We start from the raw sequence: 14,158 nt of genomic DNA, 5'->3' as shown, positions 1-14,158 counted from the left end.
AGACAGAGAGACAGAGAGAGACAGAGACAAAGAGAGAGACAGACAGATAGACACAGAGAGACAGAGACAGAGACAGAGAGACACAGAGAGACACAGAGACAGAGACAGAGACCAGATAGAGAGAGACAGACAGACAGAGACAGACAGACAGAAACAGACTTGGGCAGAATATGTATGTGCAGCATGCCTATGTACACGTTTGTGGTGGGAGATGGGTGAGAAATATTCTAGGTGTGAGCAAGAGTAAGGGATCTTGTTGCATGGCATATGCAAGAATCAAGGTTCTTAGTATTTTTTTAAAGTCTAATTTCAATTGGTTCATGTTTCTGTATGACATTTGTTTATACAGCTCTGGTTATTTACTGCATATGGTGAAACTGGGCTAAGAAATGAATTTACAGCCTGGAATGAGCCAAATAAATCTCAGTAACAACATCTCCCCTAACAGCCCCATTAAGAGCCCTCACATCTATGGCTTCACTGCTGGGTAGTGAAAGCATGTTCCCTGGTTTTAAAAAGCCCATGCTACAAAGGAAGCATTTTCATTTCGCACAAACCCTGTCTTTAAATGGACCCCATCTCCCAGTCCACCCTTAATCTCCCTCGCAGTGCATACCATCTAGTGCTCCTAAATCAGATGGGTGAAAGGTATGAACAGAACACTCATATTTGGAAAACGTGCATTCTCACTGGCTATCAAAAGAAAATATGGGCTTTCCATTTTATCTCTATTATATAGTAAAATATAGTCCCCATCCAGATAGCTGGTGCTGGCTGGATAGTTATGTTAATGGCACACTTATAGACTGCATGGAGCAGGGGAAATTAGTAAAACATTTTTGCAGGGCAATTTGGCAGAACATGTCCAGAACTCTAAGCTGCTTCATACCTGATGGCTCAGAACTTCTCCTTGGTATGGAAATTGAAGAAATCATTCAGTGAAAAAGGAAAAACTCATCATGCGCCTGAAACTACTGGGTAGCAACATCTAGAGAATGTTAAATTGGAAATACCCTCCCATACTGGTAAAGTCATTAAGTAAGTTTATTTAATTATAGTGTGGCCACTCACTGAAATACTATATGGTTACTAAAAAGGGATCACAGAGACCATAGAAACAATAAAAGAAAAATGTACCACATAGTGTTAGGAGGAAATCAGGCTGCAAATGAAATGTGATCACAAAGCAAATATGTAATGCCTATGACAAAACTAGGGAACTCAAAATGAGAATCTTTGCAAAAGGATCATTGTATAATGGTGTGCTTTTGGTGTGAGCATGCTGGATGATAAAAATCATGCTTCAAAAACTACTCTTGATATTAAAAGAACTGGTAGGAGAGAAAGGTAGATAATTGTTAAGTTTTAGCATTAAGCAAATGAGGAAACTTCATCCATTTACTAGTGGTATGACCTTCAATGAATTATTTGAGTTCCCTGAGTCTCAGTTTCTGCATCATTAACATGGGAGTTAAAAATACTACGTGCCTTCTTGGACAGTGATGGAAATTAAGTCAGGCACTATATATGAAAAATCTGCTACAATACTTGTCATAGACAACATTTAATGATAGCTTTTTAGAATTATTTGTGTGTGATTATCTGTCTGTCTAGAGATACTTACCTTAGGCATCTAGTTGTTTTCTTTCTAAATGTGCTGATCCTGGGGCATGAACTCAATATCTGGATGCTGTCCCTGAGCTTTTTTGTTTTAATTCAAAGCTAGTGCTCTAACACTTAAGCCACACATCTACTTTTTTTTTTTGGTGGTGGTTAAAGGTAGATAAGAATTGCACAGACTTTTATTCCCGTTTTCCTTTGAACTGTGATCCTCAGATCTTAGCCTCCTGAGTAGCTGGGATTACAAGTGTGAGCTACAAGCATCTGGTTTATGTATCTAGTTTTGAAAGCCATAGTGACTTAGTGCACAACATCCATTTTTATCACAGGCTTTTGATCAAAGCCATTCCTGGCATGCCCGGCCCCTTGCAAATGACTGATATGTGAGTAAGTCCACACCAATTAGACCTGAGGGCAGGCATACAGAACAGCTGCCTGTTTTCTTCCCTTGGCTATTATCCAGTTTAGAGGCCATCCGCACTTTCTAAAGATGAGGATACCCCTAAAAAAGGTAAAAAGCAGAGTGAGAGGAAGAATCTGGGCCCCAGATGACAATCTTGAGATGTTTACCCACAGCACTGAACTTTCTCTACCTCATTTCTTCCAGGTATATAAGACTCTTTCCTTATTAGATCATTCATTTTGAACTAAGGCATTTAGATCTTTGCAATAAAAAAAATCCAAACATAATCAGAATATAGTGGTCTTCTTTCCCTGGGAGTCATGAACTGTAATAGTTGGAAAAATAAATGGCCTAGATACAGTGTCTTGATGCTCTTATGCCTACCTTTCACTCCTGTTTGCAATTGACTTCAGACCTTTCTATGAACTCCAGACCTGTCAACTTGACAGCTCCTCTGGGATGTCTGGAAAGACACAACCCAACTTGGCATGTTCAGACTTGGGGACACATACACACACACACACACACACACACACACACACACACACACACACACACACACAGCTCCCATTGTTTCTTGTCTCAGAGAGTACAATCACATTTATCTAAATATACAAGCCTGTAAGCCAGACTTCCTGGCTTGATGCATCCTTTTTCTTCATTTGTCATATTAAATCTATCACAAAACCTTACTCTTTGAACCCACCTACTTCTTTTATTTCCTCTCATCACCACCCACCCTGGGATAAATTCCACACATTGACTATTAGTCCATCCCAATTTGTTCTTGAATCAGGCAGGTTTTTGTTTCTTTTTTTTTTAATGCAAGTCCAGCCAGCTTTTTGGTTTAAAACCTTCCAAGTTATCTTCTATCTGCTCTTAGAATATAGGTAAAAACATGGAAGCTGGTGTTAGCAACCCTATATTGCCACAGAGGAATCAAGTCTCTTCTTGATCCAAATGGCACCCACCATTTTTCCAGTTCTAGCTCTCTTATTTCTCTCTCTCTCCTTCTCCCCCTCTTCCATTCCCTCCTTTCCCCTCCCCTCCCCTCCTTCCTTATCTTACATCCTTTTCTGCCAGCTGCACTTCCAAGTCACTGCCCTTCACCTTGACATTCTCGGGTTCCTCCCAAGATTCAATAGTTTTTACACCTCTTTTAGGCATAGAGAAAGAAATTCGTGTGTGTGTGTGTGTGTGTGTGTGTGTGTGTGTGTGTGTGCATACGTGCCTGTGCATGTGCATTTGTGCCAGTGCTGAGGTTTGAATTCAGGTCCCCATGCTTTTTCTGTGTTATTCTACCACTTGAGCTATACCTCCACTTTCATGTTTTTTTTTTTTTTTTTTGCTGGTTAATTGGAGATAAGAGTCACACTGACTCTTCTTTCCTGGCTGGCTTCAAACTGTGATGGTCAGATCTGCATCTCCTGATTAGCTAGGATTATAGGTGTGAGCCACCAGCACCTGGCTTAAGACAGTAATTCTTTTTTGGTCTTGAAATACATTTTTCCTTTAAAAATGCATTTATCTAAGTAAAAGTGAATGCAAACAGTGTATAGGAAAAAAAAAAGGGAGAATAGCTGGTCTGCCTGGCAGCAGGCAGATGAGTGAGTGCGGGTGGAGACCGCTGGGCGGACCCTGTGCATCTGCCTGCAGATAATTCCGAATGTCAGTTCTCCAGCTGGCCTCCTCCAGGCTGCCCAGCCGGGAAGACTTTGAAGAAAATTAAAGCAGCTACTTGCCATTTGTTCTTCACTCTTTTTTTAAACAGTTCTTGAGTTGTTGACTTTTCTTTTTCCTCTTGAAAATAAGTGGAAAATGTCCTGAGCTGACAGATAAGACTTGGTTTCCTCCTGGGAATTTATTACACAAGCAGGCACTGGTTGGAGTCTTGGAAAGAGATAGAACAAAGGGGGATTTTTGAAATGAAGGAAACAGAAATGGGGTTGACAATGAAATTGGAAAATAAAACAAAACAAAACAAAAGCGAGTTCACAAAGCAACTCCCTCACCTCCTCAGTCCTTCTTCTTCACGTAGCACAAAAAATGTAGTCAGTCATGCTGCTGTCTTTTTAAATTTGACTTTTAGATCTATGTTTAAGAAAAAAAGAAGTCTCCCCCCTCCCCCACAGAGGAAAATAATTCCTGTAGCACTCCACTACAGAATGTGATGCACACACACACACACACACACACACACACACACACACACACACACACACACAGTGGAAAATAATTCCTGCAGTGCTCCACTACAGAATGTGATGTGTTGGACAAAACTGTTCAGAATTAAGTGGAGAAAGGAGGGTCTTTCTCCACTGCTGGGGAAGACTATGGGGCTGTGTAGCAAATTAGTGTGTGGACAATGCTGCAGCCACCTGGAGTTCTGGTTAATAAGCACTTGTGCCAGGGTCTTTAATTGCTTTCTGGACTTAAAACAAAAGCTTCAACCATCAATCTGGCAATTACCCCACCACCCCTTGATGCTAACCCTTCAATTACCCTGTCATTCATGTTCTCCAGAGCCATTAACACTCGTGCTGCTTCATACTGCCCCTCAAGGAAATTCCCTGAGAGCCATTCCAGTGTTTCTCAGGTGAGGCTGGAGTGCTGTTGACAAGTACAGAGGGATGTGTCCATGTTATATTAGGAATGATTATGAAAGCGGCTGGTCTCCACTGAATGCCCGGGGCTTCCAATTTACAGCCTGTCTGTCTATTCTTGACCCACTGTTTCATTACCTGGCCTTGCACCAGTCCTCATTACTTATCTTTCTCCTTTAGGATGCATATATTCACAGTTTCTCCATCTTTAGATACTAGCTACACTTTGACAAAGGCCCTCTCATATATTATATTGCCTCTGTCTATTCCCCCGTAGGAAAAATTGTTGAGGAAGTGTCTGCAATTGATGGCTACATGTAGTCACTTCTATGTCTTCTTTGATACCCTGAAATATATCTTTCCTTCCTTCCTTCCTTCCTTCCTTCCTTCCTTCCTTCCTTCCTTCCTTCCTTCCTTCCTTCCTTCTTTCCTTCCTTCCTTCCTTCCTTCCTTCCTTCCTTCCTTCTTTCTTTCCTTCTTTCCTTCCCTTCCTTCCTTTCTTCCCTTCCCTTCCCTTCTTCACTTCTTTCCTTTCCTTCCATTCTTCTTCCCTCACTTCATCTTCCCTCCTCCTCTTCCTCCTTGTTCTTCATTCTTCCCTGTCTCTGTCTTGCTTGCTTGTTCTCTCTCTCTCTCTGTCACCCTCTCTGCCTCCATCTCCCTCTCCCCCTTCTCTTTCTCTCTCCTTTTTGATAGAACCTAGGGCCTCATGAATCTGAGCTGTCCTGAGCTTCAGTGGAGAAACCAGGATATTAGAGATGCCAGAATTGTGGAAGGCTTCAGGCACTGAATGAAGTCAACCCAGTACAGAGGCCCTGCTGGCTACAAACAGCAAAGTCATAGGGCCAAGGCTACCAAAGCCCATTGGAGCTTACATTATGTCACCGTGTACTCTGGACACCAGACTTGGAAGTTACAGGATTTAATGTTTTCTCTTCTGTGTTTTGGTCTTCCTTTGGCTCCAGTCCTTCCTTACTATTTCATGTTCTTTTGGAATGGGAATGTTTATGTGGTACCCTTGTATTTTGGAAATATGTAACTTTCTTTTTCTTTTTTTTTTTTAAAGTTTATGAGTTCACAGTTAAGAGTTTCCTTAAACTCAGAAGAGACTTGGAAATTGAGCTTTTGAACAGCATTGGAACTCTTAAGACTGTGGGAACTCACAGAATTGCTACATTTTGTATTAGCATATGAACCTTGACAGAGCAGGGCAGAAGCATGTTATAGTATGGATAATAAAAAGTTCATATATTGCATGCTTAGGCCTTATTTTGGTGGTATTATTATGGTACCAGCTGATGGTACTATGTGGGAAAGTTCTGCAAAATGTAGGAGGCGGGATCTACCTGGAGGAAGTTGCTCTCTTAGAGAGGGTCCCTGGGGATCATCATGTTCCTGATGCCTTTCAGTCCCTTTCTCTGCTTCTTGACACCATGAGGGGAAAAGGTCTTCTGCTTCATGTCCCTGCTGCCATGAGGCTCTTCCTCATGGGTCTAAGGTTGATGGAGCCAAGGAGTATGAACGTCAGCCTCTGACATGTGAGCCACAATAAATAATCTCTAAGTTATTTCCATCAGGTATGTCTGTCATGTGATGCAAAAGTAACTGAGGCACTCCTTAAATCAATTCCCATATATTACATGTAGCTCACTGCCAAGGCCCAGAGAGTTGAGTGAAGTCCTCTGACCATTTCTAGTTCTGCTCCTTCCTACACACAAAACAGAATTGCAGCCCAGTGAACTTCTGAAGCTAGTTGAGGTCACATGATTTACTTTGGACAATGCACTGTGGCGACTTTAACATCCCACAGTGCTCCTGACCCCATGCTAGTATTGCAAGCATGAGTCACTGGTGCCCCGGCTGACACTTTTAAAAACTGTTTCCTACTACAGTGTAACTTGGCTAATCCTCACTGATGGCTGAGAATGTCACAGGCTTTGCAAGGGGCTTGCTTTGATTGAGTCTAATGAACACATTGAGGCAGGAAGCCTGGAAATAACAGCAAGCGGTATTTTAATATTCTGTGATTGCACCCATTAAAAAAATGGCCAATCACCAATCTAAAAGCCAGCCAATCAGATTGTAATTTTCTCCTCCCCTCCCATCCTCTTCCTTCCTTTCCCGCCTCTCCTTTCCATCTTCTCTCTCCTCCCCTCCCCTTCTTTTTCTTCCTTTTTTATTTTTTATTTTATTTTATTTTTTTTATTGTAAAGATACTATACAGAGGGTTACAGTTACATGAGTGAGGTAATGAGTACACTTCCTCTTGAACATTGTTACCCCCTCCATTGTTTTCCCCCTACCATCCCCTCCCTCCCTCCCTTCCCCGAGGTTCTTTTTTTTTTTTTTGAGTGTGATTACATAATTTCAAAGTCACAAGTTCATTCTGACTTTCCTGGAGCAAATTGTCTATCACAGTCTGTAATATCTAACAGTGTTCACATGTTATATACCATAGTTGTGATCAGCAGCATGGGGATATTTAGTAGTGGTTCAACCAGATGAGCAGGAGTTCTTTGTTTCTTAAGTCCTGTTAGTTTTGTCATATCACCTAACATTTTGGATTTAGCATCTACTTATCAGGGAGACCATGTACCGTTTGTCTCTTCGTTCTTGGCTTACCTCGCTCAACATGATTCCTTCTAGCTCCATCCATTTCCCTGCAAATGCCATTATTTTGTCATTTCTAATGGCTGCATAATATTCCATTGTGCATAGATACCACAATTTTTGGATCCATTCATCTGTGGTGGGGCATCTAGGTTGTTTCCATATCCTAGCTATTGCGAACAGTGCTGCAATAAACATGGAGGTACACGTGTCCTTGTATATTGGTTCCTGTTGTTCAGGGTAGATGCCTAGAAGTGGTATGACTGGGTCGTAAGGGAGGTCAATCTTTAGCTTTCTAAGGACCCTCCAGACTGCTTTCCAAAGTGGTTGTATAAGTGTACATTCCCACCAGCAGTGTAATAGGGTTCCTCTTTCTCCACATCCCCTCCAGCATTTGTCGTTGGCTGATTTGTGGATGTGGGACATTCTGACTGGGGTAAGGTGGTATCTCAGGGTTGTCTTTATTTGCATTTCCTTCACCACCAGGGATGATGAACATTTCCTCATGTGTTTCTTTGCCATTTTTATTTCTTCATTTGAGAAGTCCCTCTTTAGTTCCCTTGCCCATTTAGTAATTGGTTTGTTAGGTTTGGGAGGGATTAGTTTCTTGAGTTCCCTGTATATACAGGATGTTAACCCCTTGTCTGATATATTGCTGGTAAATATTTTTTCCCAATTAGTTGGTTGTCTTTCTAGCTTAGTTGCGATAGATTTAGCTGTGCAGAAGCTTTTTATTTTAAGGTAGTCCCATTTGTCGAGTCTCTCTCCAACTTGTTGTGACCCTGGGACTCTGTTCAGGAAGTTCCTTCCTGTGCCTATTAGTTCAAGTGTCTCTCCTACTCTGTCCTGCCGTAGTTTCAGAGATTCAAGTTTAATGTTAAGGTCTTTAATCCATTTTGAGTTGATGTTGGTGCATGGTGATAGGCTGGGGTCCACTTTTAGTTTTCTGCATGTGGCTGCCCAGTTTTCCCAGCACCAGCGGTTAAAGAGGCTGTGTTTCTTCCATTGTATGTCTTTGGCTCCTTTGTCGAATATCAGCTGGCTGTAGGCCTGTGGATTTATTTCTGGATCTTCTATTCTGTTCCATTGGTCTTCGGGTCTGTTTTTGTGCCAGTACCATGCTGTCTTTGTTATTATAGCTCTGTAGTAGAGTTTGAAGTTCGGCATGGATAGCCCTCCCATATTGTCTTTATCCCCTAGAGTTGTTTTGGCTATTCTAGGTCTTTTGTTGTTCCATATAAATTTTTGGACTGTTTTCTGTATTTCAGTGATGTACGTCATTGGGATTTTAATAGGAATTGCATTGAATTTGTATATTAGTTTTGGAAGTATTACCATCTTTATTAAGTCGGCCTATCCAGGAGCATGGGAGGTCTTTCCATTTCCTAGTATCTTCTGCAATTTCTTTCTTTAATTTTTTATAGTTCTCATTAAATAGTTCTTTTACATCTTTGGTTAGGTTAATTCCTAAATATTTTATTTTTTGGGAGGTTATTGTGAATGGGGTTGCTCCCTTTATTTCCCTCTCTTCCTGTACGTTATCAGTGTATAGGAAGGCAACTGATTTTTGTGGGTTTATTTTGTATCCTGCTATTTTGTCGAAGTGACATGATTTCTAAAAGTTTGGGGATGGAGTTTTTGGGATCGTGGAGGTATAGTATCATGTCGTCTGCAAAAAGGGATAGTTTCACTTCTTCTTTCCCTATGCGGATCCCTTTAATGTCTTTTTCTTGCCTTATTGCCCTGGCTAAGGGTTCTAGGACTATGTTGAAGAGGAGTGGAGACAGTGGGCATCCTTGCCTTGTTCCTGATTTTAGGAGGATTGGTTGTAGCTTTTCCCCATTAAGTATAATATTGGCTATTGGTCTGTCATAAATGGCTTTTATTGTTTTTAGAAATGTTCCTTCTATTCCTATTTTCTCCAGAGCTTTTAGCATGAATGAATGTTGAATTTTATCAAAGGCCTTTTCTGCATCTGTGGCGATAATCATGTGATTCTTGACCTTGGCTCTGTTGATATGTTGGATTACATTTATTGACTTACGTATGTTAAACCATCCCTGTGTCTCTGGGATGAAGCCTACCTGATCATAGTGTATTATTTTTTTTATGTGTTTCTGGATTCTGTTAGCTAGACTCTTGTTAAGGATCTTTGCATCTGTGTTCATCAAGGAAATTGGCCTGTAATTCTCCTTTTTGGTTGGGTCTTTGCCTGGTTTGGGGATGAGTGTGATATTGGCTTCGTAGAATGAGTTTGGGATAGCTCCCTCCTTCTCTGTTTCTCTGAAGAGCTTGAGGCGTATGGGTATTAGTTCTTGTTTAAAGGTCTTATAGAATTCTGCTGTGAATCCATCTGGTCCTGGGCTATTTTTTGTTGGAAGACTTTTGATAGCTTCCTGTATCTCATTATAGGATATTGGCTTATTTAATTGGTTAACATCTTCTTTGCTCAGTTTGGGTAACTTGTATTTCTCTAAAAATGCATCCATTTCTGCCAGATTTTCTTCCTTTAGAGAGTATAGCTTTTGAAAGTAGTCTGGTAGAATTGTTTGGATATCTTGGGTACGTGTTGTGATGTTTCCCGTGGCATCCCTAATCCTATTAATATGGGTTTCCTCTCTTCTTTTTTTAATTAATCTTGCCAGTGGGCCATCAATTTTGTTTATTTTTTCAAAGAACCAGCTTTTTGTTTGGTTTATTTTGGTTATGGTTTTCTGATTTTCTAATTGGTTAATCTCTGCTCTTAATTTGGTTATCTGGCTTCGTCTAGTAGCTTTAGGTCCCATTTTTTCTTGTTTTTCTAGCTGTTTTAGTTGCAACATGAGATTATTTACTTGGTCTGTCTCCATTCTCTTGATGTGGGCACTGAGGGCAATAAATTTGCCCCTCAGGACTGCTTTTGCTGTATCCCACAAGTTTCTTTGTGAGGTGTTTTCATTTTCATTGAGTTGTAGGAAATGCTTTATTTCTTCTCTGATCTCTTCTGTTACCCAGGCCTTGTTAAGGAGTGTGCTGTTCAGTTTCCATGTATTAGAGAAATTTCTGCGGTATGCTTTGTTATTGAGAGCTAGCTTGATTCCACTGTGGTCAGATAGGATACAGGGGATTATGTCGATCCCTTTGTATTTGCTTAAGTTCCTTGCATGCACTATGATATGGTCTATTTTGGAGAAAGTTCCATGAGCTGCTGAGAAGAATGTGTACTGTGTTGTTTTAGGGTGAAATACTCGGTAGATGTCAGTTAATTCCGCTTGAAGTATGGCCTCACTTAATTCGGTAGCTTCTTTGCCAATCCTCTGGTTGGTAGACCTGTCCTTTGGTGAGAGTGGCGTGTTAAAGTCTCCTAGTATTATCGTATTGGGATCTATTTTATTCTGTAAGTTTGAGAGCATTTTTTTGACATATCTGGGTGCCCCGATATTTGGGGCATATAAGTTGATGGTGGTTATATCCTCCTCTTGGATTGTTCCCTTTATTAATATGTAGTGTCCGTCCTTGTCTTTCTGTACTGATTTTAATGAAAAGTTTATTTTGTCAGATATCAGGATAGCTACACCTGCTTTCTTACTGGGGGCATTTGATTGGTAGATCCTTTTCCACCCCTTCACTCTGAGTTTGTTTGTATGTTTGGCTGAGAGGTGGGTCTCCTGAAGGCAACAGATGGATGGGTCTTGTTTTCTGATCCAGTCCTCAGTTCGTTTTCTTTTAATTGGCGAATTCAGCCCATTTATATTAAGAGAAAGTATAGAGAGATGCATTGTTGTCCCTGCCATTCCGTTTTCCTAAGTTTTTCTTCTTTCCTTTCCTCCTGTGCTTGCTCAGTTAGACTTTGAGTAATGCCTGTTTGGGGCAGGTCCCAGTTCCTGGTTGCTTTCTTCAGGTTGTGTCCCCCCTCTTAGAATTCTTTGTAATGCTGGCTTAATGTTTATGTATTCATTTAGTTTTTCTTTGCTATTAAAAGTTTTCAGTTCTCCATCGAATGTGAATGCTAGCTTTGCCGGGTATATCAGTCTGGGTTGGCAGTTATTGGCTCTTAGGGCTCGTATGGTGCTTTCCCAGGCTTTTCTTGCATTCATTGTTTGTGTGGAGAGATCTGCAGTGATTCTAATTTTTTTCCCGTTGTAGTATAGCTCCTTCTTCATTTTTGCTGCATGCAGGATTGTTTCCTTATTATTCAGGTCCATCATTTTTACTATAATGTGTCTAGAAGTGTTTCTCCTGGGATCTTGCTTGTTGGGTGTTCGATAAGCTTTTGTGATGTAGTTAAGATGGTCGTTTTTGAGGTGGGGAAAATTTTCATTGATTATCTTGTTAAATAGGTGTTGCATTCCCTTGCTCTGGAATTCCTCACCTTCGTCCACTCCGATTATGCGAAGGTTAAATTTTTTAGCATTATCTGCTTGCTCTTGAATTTCCCTTTGGTTTAATTTGAGTGATTTTTCCATATCTGTCACTTTTTGGTCCAGTTGGTGTATTCTGTCTTCTGTATCTGACACTCTACCTTCCATTTCATTCACTCTGTTGACCGTGGCTTCTATTGTGGTTTGCATGGTGGAAATGGATCCCTTTATGGATTCAATGTTGGTTCTCAGAGTACTGATCTCACCTCTCAATGAGGTGAGATCAGTATGCATTACCTCTAATTTGGCGTTTATCTCACTTCTTACTGAGGTTTGTGCAGCTTCTACTTTTGCATCCAACTTTTGTTTGATATCCTGTATCTCTTTTGATAGTTCATCCTTGTGCTCTTTCAATTTCTGATCCATTTCTCACTTTATTTCTTGAGTCATTGCCTCCAGCAACCCTTGGATGTAGTTTTTGTCTTCCATTCCTGCTTTGCTCCCACTGGGGCTCTCCCCTGCGTGGCTGCTGGCTTTTGAGGTGAGCTTGCTGTCCTGGGTGGTGGTAAACCTTGTGATTTTTCTCTGTGATTTTCACATGGGGGTTCAGGAGACTGCTCTTCAATTTTGTTTTGGTGTGTCTGTCTTTGCTTGGTTGCTGATTCTGTATTGGTAGAGTCTGTGCCTTATCTGGGTTCTGTTGGGAGCCTATTTCCAGCTGCTATTCTGACTTACTTAGGATTCTCAGCTCTCTGCTGTAGATTGCTGGCAATTCCCGCCTTTGGAAGGGTTGAGCAGCCTAGACTGCTTGTGTTTGCTCCTACGGGTGCTCTTGGGAAGATCAGATGCTCTGGATGCACTCTCCCAAATACTGGAGTCTGCTATGGGCTCCTGATGTGTTTTTGTTTGTTTGTTTTGGGCTGGTTGTGGGCTTGAACTCTAGGTTTGGGTGCTGTCCCTCAGCTCTTCAGCTCAAGGCTGGCACCCTACCATTTGAGCGACAGCACCACTTCTGACCCTTTTTGCTTTTGTGATGCTGAGGAATCAGATCCAGGGCCTCATACATCCAAGACTATCACTCTATTGCTGAGCCGCCTTATCAGCCTGAGCTCCTGCTTACTATCAGGTGCTGGCAGCCTGTGTTGCCCAATTCCCAGCCTAGGGTATATGGGTGGAGTTTTGGTGGGGTTTGGGCTTCTCTTGTCCTGAGCCTCCAGGTCTTTTGTTGTCACAGGCGTGCTTCCCGGGGAGTGTTGTTTCCTGGTTTTCTCCCCTCTGTTGAGGCGTATGCTCAGCTTTTTACTTCAGTTGGGAGGAGTTGGTTGTGTTGTTCAGGCGCCGGATCCCCGGGCCTGGTTCCGGCCCCAGCCTGGAGCACGCTCGTTAGGCCTGTGCTGATGTGTATACCACCTAGGTTATGCAGCCTGGAGGACACAGTTCAAATTTCTTCTACTGTTGGTAGTCTTGACCCAGGGGTGCTGTTCCTGGCTTGGGCATTTAAGCTCCCTTCCAGGGGCGCTCTTGCTCTGGCCTGGCCAGCCGAGTGTGCTCCACCGGCTGGTGGAGCTCTCGAACAGTTCCCAGTTTTAGTGGGTCCTGTGGTCCGGGTGTTGGGGTAGGGAGTCTAGGTCAGGGTCTGGGGATTCCCTCCAGCTCTGGTCTCCCTTGAGGGATACACTGTCCCCTGTGGGGTACTCACCTTGGAGCTGGTTGTTTCTGTGTGGTGTAGGTCGTCAGTTGTTGTTGCAATCCGAGTTCAGTTGGGGTGGTTGCGGGCTGGGTTGGGCGGCCCCCGCCGGGTCGTTGCGATCGCAATTGGGCGGGTGGTCTGCCGACAGGTCCCTTTGTCGTGCTGCTGGTGCCGGGCGGCTTTGGCGGGATGGAGCCTCTCCACTCCGGTGGAGAGTGAGGGGTGGGGGTGGGATCCTCGTGGAGACTCCCGGCTGGTAGGTTTCTCTGTTCCTGGCGATCCGCTGTTCTGCAATCCGGTACCTGGTGATCTGCAAGCAGCCCCCTGTGTCTCTGGGGCTCCGCCAGCCCCCACCGGGCCGGCTGGCCGCACTGCCGCGCGGCCAGTAAAGGCTGGGGGAGGGGTCTTCGCTCTTCTCTGTTCTGAAATTCTTCTTTTCCTCTCTTTCTTTTTTTGTATTTTCCACTTCTGGTTTTTCTCTGAGTGTTCGTCTTTTTGTTGTTGTCGGTCTCTTGGGGAGATTAAGCGTTGGAACTTGAACTCTCTTTTTGGTTGGAGAGAGCTGTGGCATTTCCCTACTGCTCCGTTGCCATCTTGGTCCCCCCTCCCTTTTTTATTTTTTAAATTTTTATTTTTTTTAATTGTGAAAATACTGTACAGAGGGGTTACAATTACATGGGCAAGGTAATGAGTACATTTCTTATCAAGCATTGTAGCCTCCTCCTTTGTTTCCCCTTCCCATCCCTTCCCATCCACCCCCCGCCCCCCCACCCAATCCTCCCCGCCCCCCCCACCAAAGTTGTAAAGTTCGTTTTCCACATATCGACTTGTACATCTCATTGTTGCAATGGGCCCTCCCCTTCTTTTTCTTCTTCTCTTGTTCCCTCTTCTC

Source organism: Dipodomys spectabilis, unplaced genomic scaffold (assembly GCF_019054845.1).
Source record: "Dipodomys spectabilis isolate Male_0828 unplaced genomic scaffold, ASM1905484v1 ptg000163l, whole genome shotgun sequence".
Taxonomy (NCBI): Eukaryota; Metazoa; Chordata; class Mammalia; order Rodentia; family Heteromyidae; genus Dipodomys; species Dipodomys spectabilis.
This window is presented reverse-complemented; position numbering follows the sequence as displayed.